Below are 7,151 nucleotides of genomic sequence, written 5' to 3'. Positions count from 1 at the left end.
GGCCCATAGCAGCTAATATGGGGAAGAGGTTCTTTGCCATCCCAGCCGCCAGGAAGCCGGTGTGGGCAGTGATCTTACATTCTCCTTAGCAGAAGGTGAGCTCCGCGCACTTCCCAGAAGCGGCCAGCGCGTCCCTGCAGCCCCTAGGAGCAGAGGCGGCCAGGGAGGCTCCAGGCGCTGGCTCTGCAGCTCCCATTGGCCGGTGTGCCTCCACCTAGGGGCTAGACATGCTGGCCGCTTCTGGGAGCAGTGTGGAGCCAGGGCGGGTAGGGAGACTGCCTTACCCCACTGTGCCGCCAACTGGGAGTCACCCGAGGTAAGTGCTGCCCAGCTGGAGCATGCACCCTGAACCCCCTGCCCCAGGTCAGAACCCCCTCCCGCACCCAAACTCCCTCCTGGAGCCCACAGCCTGCACTCTGTCCACACCCAACCCCTCACCCCAGCCCTGAGCCCCCTCTTGCTCCCCAACCCCCTCATCCCAGGCCCCATCCCAGAGCCCTCCCCCCCTCCCCCACTGCAAACCCCTTGGCCCCAGCCCAGAGTCCACTCTCGCACCCTGAACTCCTCATTTCTGGCTCCACGCTGGACCCTTCACTGCCTCCTGCACCCCTGCCTGTGAAAGTGTGGGGGGGGCAAGTGATGGGGGGGCAGAAGAGGGACAGGGGGCAGGGCAAGGGTATTTCAGTTTTGTGCCATTAGAAAGTTGGTAACCATAGGCTGGGGGCTTGGCCGGGTGGGTGGGGACCCTACTAGCCCTCGGCCTGGCTGGAGCTCAGCATGGGCACGGAGCTCATGGGGCCTGGGGCAGGCGGTCACGCATGGCTCTGGGGCGGACTCCAGGGCAGCAGGGGGACCTGTGGCCAGGGCTGGGGGCGTGGAGAGCAGGGGGCAGGGCGGGACAGGGCGGGGATCCTAAGGTGGCCCCATCCTAGCCAGCAGGTGCTTTCCCGGTCCTGCTCCAGGCGATGCGCCGTCCCCCGCTTCGCGGCTCCTTGGCCTGGCTGGACACGGGCAGCAACGGGTCCCCCAGCTGCGGGGCGGAGGCAGCGCTGGAGCCCGGCCCCGGAAAGTGCCAGCAGGGGCAGCCAGGCGAGCAGCTGAGCAGGGGGCTCAGCAGGTACCAGCCGCCACCGGGCAGGGGCAGCCCCTCGGTGCTGTTGGGGGGGCTGATGGAGCCCAGGGGGGCAGCCCCTGGGTGCTGTTGGGGGGGGCTGATGGAGCCCTGGGGGGCAGCCCCAGGTGCTCTTGTGGGGGATGGACCCCGAGGGGGCAGCCCCTGGGTGCTGTTGGGGGGAATGGACCCCTCCAGCTCACACGAGGGAGAGACGGGTGCATGGTCTTCCCACTGCAGAACCTGCCCTGCAGGCTGTGGACCGGATCCCCAGCTGCTGCCCCCGTCTGCTTGGCAGAGGAGGGGTGTTTCAGGGCCTAGCAAGTGGCCCCTCCTGGCCACCGGTGGGGGTTGCTGTGAGTGGAAACCCAGCCTCTCTGCTCTGGCTCCTGGGAGTGGTTAAAGCTTGTCCCAATCTTGGGCTCCCCAGGCACCCTCTGTGCACAGTGTGAGGGTGGGCGCAGTGCTGACCCTTCTCACCCGAACGCCACCCCCTCAGCCTCACCTTCCCATTGTGCAGTGGAACATCACATCCAGCCCAATAAACCATCCTCCCCGCACTGCCCTTCCCTTGGCAGATCACCTGTGTTGGTGGCAGGCAGGTCCTCAGCCCCCATGCTTACCCTGCCCCTGCCTCCTCCATCTTCCTGGTGCAGAATGGCTCCCCGCCAGCTCCTTTGCAGAGGCCTGTTGGGGTCCCCTGCTTTGTTCTCAGCCCCCCTCCCTTCAGGAGGACGAGTCTTCTCCCAGCTAAGGGGTGTGAGGGGGCACTCCCCATTGTCAGGCCTGGCGGAGCCATGACACCCCCTGCTGACTCGGGCAGCCGCACATGGAGAGGATTCCCTGACACAGTAACTGAGATACAGTGTCATCACATCCTCCATAGTCTGGGATTGGAATGGCCTGAGCCCCAGCCTGTCACGGGGGAGACGGCGTCTCCAGTTGCTGGTGAATCTGCTGTGGAAGGGTGTTAGTGTGTGTGAGAGGGGGGATCCGGTTGCCTGGGCCAGAGACGGTCGCAGTGCCGGGGGCTGGCCAGTGCACCGTACCCGCTGGGTGAGGAAATGGGGAATGGCCAGTGTACACCACCTGGGAGAAAGGCTTGGGGGGACCATTTCCTTGTGCACCCTGGCTGGAGATGGGGAAGTGGGTACCCTCGGCGGTGGTGCCCAGTCTGCAGCAGTAATACCCTCCTGGCACTCAGGTTCCGCAGCATCGCCAAGTCCTATTTCCGCCAGGCCCACAGCGAGCTGCTCGTGTGCGACGTCGCCTCTGAGAGCAGCTTCCTCCATGGCCCCCAGCGGATTGGTGAGATCCAGGTACTGGCCAGGGAGCAGGCAAGGCCGTGTTCCCAGCGGGATGCCCGGAGCTGCTCACTTGGAGGCTGTGCTGGGCTGCACTCAGCTGGTTGGGGTAGAGCTTCAGTGAAATAGTGAAGCAGGCTGACTCTTCCCTGCCCATCCCTAGCCGTCAGGGTGGTTCCCCCTGCAGAGCTTTGAGGCAGGCCTCTCTACTCTGTCCTCGGAGGGGTGTCTCATGCCAGGCCTGGCACATGAGGATCTGGGCGCTCCTGGGAACCAAGCCCTGGAAAAGGCTTAATGTGGTCAGAAAGTCACCTGAGACAGCAGGCAGTGGGGCCTCTGCACCCCAAGGACCAACCAGCCCTTTGGAGAATGGGCCAGCAGCATGGAAACCTGGGAGCTCATGGCAGGAGTCTTGGCTGGCGCTGCCTGTGCTGTGGGATTCCAGCCGCTCCATTCCCAGGCTCTGTGGGGTGCTTGGGCCGTGAAGTCTTTACCTCTGGTTACATGGCCAATGTCCCAACCGAGCAACAGAAGCAGGTATCCAGGCAGTGTCCCTGGCGGGTGGGGCTGGAGTGGCTCCAGTCTCCCTGCTGGAATGTGTCTGGGGATGAGCTTGGGGGCAGAAAAGGTGGAGCCCCTGATGCTCATGTCCCCTCTCAGCAGGCCACAGAGGGGCCTGTTCTGCTCATGCTGATCGGGAACAAGATCGACCTGTGATCGGCGCTGCCAGAGGCAGCGGGAGTCCACACGGTGCAGGGTGAGAAGCTGGCCATGGTGAGTGAGTGCCCCTGCTGCTGCACTCACGGCCACTGACCCAGAGGGCACCAGGAAGGGGTGGGTGGGGCCTTGGGCAGAGGTGCCCCGTACACAGTTCAAGTAGATGTAGACGTGTATTCCACTGAGCTGTGTGCGTGGAGACTTGTTTGCCTAGCAGGAGCCTTACAGCTGGGCACCCGCCCTCAGATCCTTCTCGCTGTCCCTGCTGTGCGTGTTACCATCTCCAAGTGACTCCACACTGGTAGACGTGCTACCGCCTGCTGTCCCTGGGGGAGTGCCCTCCTCAAGCCGGCGAGAGGCCTGTGCAGTACCCTGGCCCCAGTACCGCTAAGCACATGGAAAAGCGCTGCTTCGTTCCCAGGCTGAGATCGAAGGTTCTATTCCCACCCCGCCCCAAACTCTCTGGTCGTTATGGTGATAAACAACAAGGCCCAGCAGGGTAGGTTCAAGTCAACCCCTAATGGCAGAGGCTTCAAGTGGCTGGATCTTCTGGGCAGGAAGATATTCATCTGCCCTACAGATAAGCTTTGCTAGCTATGTATGATTTCCTCAATTCAGCCACGTCTAAATTGGAGGGGCAGTTACCCGAGGCCTCGTGGGGAGTTCTGGGCATTTGTTGTGGAAGTCTGTTTGGTGGCCAGAGCGTCCCCGCAGTCCACCCTTGAAGCTGAGGACATCCCAGCCAGGATGGTGGCCTTGGTGCTAACTATGAGGAGGGCTTCTTGGTTGCAAAACTTTGGAATGACTTTGGATATCCAGCAAGCCACTGAGGCCTTGTCTTCTGACAGCAAGTCTTGTTCTCGGACAAGGCTGACACTCCGCACTCCTCTAAGGATTCCAGAGCTACCGTGAGGTTCCTGGGAGCGTACACGCTGTCCGTGCAAAGAGGGACGCTGCTATAGGGTACAGCAGTGTCATAAACAGATAGCTAAGGATTAATGTCTCTTTCACCTATAAAGGGTTAACAAACAGTGACCTGCAAACGCCTGACCAGAGGACCAATCAGGAGATAAGATACTTTCAAATCTCGTGGAGGGAAGCCTTTGTTTGCAGGTCACTGTTTGTTAACCCTTTATAGATGAAAGAGACATTAACCCGTAGCTATCTGTTTATGACACGCCCCCCAAATCGCAGACAGTGGGGAACCTCACTGGCAGTGATTTCTTCCTAGAACTTTAGAATAAACAGATTAAGACAACAGTTGCTGTTTGCCTACAGGGCTGTACCACATCTCAGTTTAGGGTTTTCACCATTTGAACTTGTGTATGGCCACGAAGTTAAGGGGCCATTACAGTTGGTGAAGCAGCAATGGGAGGGGTTTACACCCTCTCCAGGAACTAACATTCTGGACTTTGTAAGCAACCTACAAAACACCCTCCGACACTCTTTAGCCCTTGCTAAAGAAAACCTAAAGGATGCTCAGGAAGAGCAAAAGGCCTGGTATGACAAACATACCAGAGAGCGTTCCTTCAAGGTAGGAGACCAGGTTATGGTCTTGAAGGCGCAACAGGCCCATAAGATGGAAGCATCATGGGAAGGGCCATTCACGGTCCAAGAGCGCCTGGGAGCTGTTAGCTACATCATAGCATTTCCCAATTCCTCCCTAAAGCCCAGAGTGTACCGTGTTAATTCTCTCAAGCCCTTTTATTCCAGAGACTTACAGGTTTGTCAGTTTACAGTCCAAGGAGGAGATGATGCTGAGTGGCCTGATGGTGTCTACTACGAAGGGAAAAAAGATGGTGGCGTGGAAGAGGTGAACCTCTCCACAACCCTGGAACGTCTGCAGCGGCAACAAACCAAGGAGCTGTGCACTAGCTTCTCCCCATTGTTCTCAGCCACCCCAGGATGGACTGAACGGGGATACCACTCCATTGACACAGGTAATGCTCACCCAATTAGAACCCCACCCTACCGGGTGTTTCCTCATGCCCAAGCTGCTATAGAACGGGAGATCCAAAACATGCTACAGATGGTCTACTAGCAGGACTGGGCGAATATGCAGTTGCCTACCTCGATGATGTGGCCATTTTTTCCGACTCCTGGCCCGAACACCTGGAACACCTGGAAAAGGTCTTTGAGCGCATCAGGCAGGCTGGACTAACTGTTAAGGCCAAAAAGTGTCAAATAGGCCAAAGCAGAGTAACTTACCTGGGACACCAGGTGGGTCGAGTAACCATAAGCCCCCTACAGGCCAAGGTGGATGCTATCCAAAAGTGGCCTGTCCCAAAGTCAAAGAAACAGGTCCAATCCTTCTTAGGCTTGGCCAGGTATTTCAATAGCAAGGGATTGAAACAGCACTCAATCATGTAACATCATATAACCGACAGAGTTAAAACTAACAACAGAGGAGGCGAGGGAGGAAGCTGCTGTTTGCAAACGAGTCCAAAACAAGCGGATACTACGATGGTGTCGGTGGCTAGATGGCAAGGTATAAATACCTCCCTCCTGTAGATACAGGGTGCCAATGGTGCATATACCCCGGGGGTTGGGAGGAAGCATAGCAAATGCGACATTACCGCAAATCCAAAAATGACCGGGTCTAAAGGAAGAAATTGTGGTATGGCTCCACCTATTATTGTTCACGGAGGAAAAGCTGGATGCACGATTGATACATACAGCCTCAGCATGATGCATATGCTGGGCATGGAACAGATACGTATGTGTTATGGAGGTATAGAAGGTTCCAAAAAGAATGTTATAATTAAGAGGATAGGAACAATTAAGGGGACGGGGGTAGGTATAAGTAAGAGTGGGTTTAGTTAGAGAGGTATTAGCATAAGAGAAACTCCACATAGAACTATTAGAATAAGTACCCACCCAAGTAGGGGCTGGGGTTAAACTATTACCAACAAAAACCCAACAATGAGATGCTGGAACTCTAATACTTTCAATTAAAGGAAAGCTATGATCACTTTGACCTGAAGCATTAAGAACTGGAAACACATAAGAATTAAATTGTGAAGAACAATTATTCCAAACACTAGAAGCAGCCCACTGCACATAGGGGGAAGAACAATTTACATTAGACAAGTTAAATGAAGAAAAATTATAAACTATTGGTAGAAATTGAAAGGGTAATGGATATTTAGGTGAGAACTGAGTAGAGCAAACAAGACAATCTTCTGGATTCAGCGCTGACAGGGACTGGTTTCCGCTGACCTCCTGCACCCAGTAGGTGGCGAACCATGTTTGTAGTCCACCTTCTTCTAAGGGTTCCGTGGGCAAAGATGTTGTGAGGAAGGGCAGTATAACCTGTAAAATAGAATAATAGGAGCCATGCTCAGGGGCATTAGTTTGTTTATTAAGAACTATATTTGCTGAGCCAGTTATGATGAACTAACTTGTTACCGGGGGTACTTGTAGCCACTAAGTAGGTGTTAGGGTACTTGCCGGCCCGGAGAATGGTGGTTTTTATAGGTTTTTGATGGCCAGAGGCTTGGGGTTCTGTAAGCCAAACCAGTTGGCCGGTGTTAAACATGGGGGACCAAGGCGGCTTAGGTGTAGGTGAAATGTGAGGCCAGCGAGAGTAACTTTTGTTGAGTGTGATAAGTACCTGGGGTAAAAATGAGCTCCAGTTTTTAAAATCAGGGTTCGGGTTTGCTGTTTGCAACATAGTTTTAAGGACTGCGATTTTTCGCTCTACCACACCATTGCTTTGAGGATGATATTTAGTATGGATGTGAAGGGAAGCCCCCCATCCGAAAATGAGCTGTTCAATGCTTTTGCTGGTAAAGGGTGGTCCACCATGTGCTTGGACTTCAGTGGGAGTGCCCCAGGCAGCTGCTGTTTGCTTAAGAGCCACTGCGACAGAAGCAGCATTGGTTTTATTAAGAGGAACACAAAAGGTTTGTCGAGACCCCAGATCGACAGTAACTAAGGCTTTTGGAAAACAACGAGCACCTGGCAAGGGTCCTATTAAGTCAATTTGCCATGTACTACCTGGGGCAAAGTGTTCTGCA

This window comes from Gopherus evgoodei, chromosome 10, assembly GCF_007399415.2.
Source record: "Gopherus evgoodei ecotype Sinaloan lineage chromosome 10, rGopEvg1_v1.p, whole genome shotgun sequence".
NCBI lineage: Eukaryota > Metazoa > Chordata > Testudines > Testudinidae > Gopherus > Gopherus evgoodei.
This window is presented reverse-complemented; position numbering follows the sequence as displayed.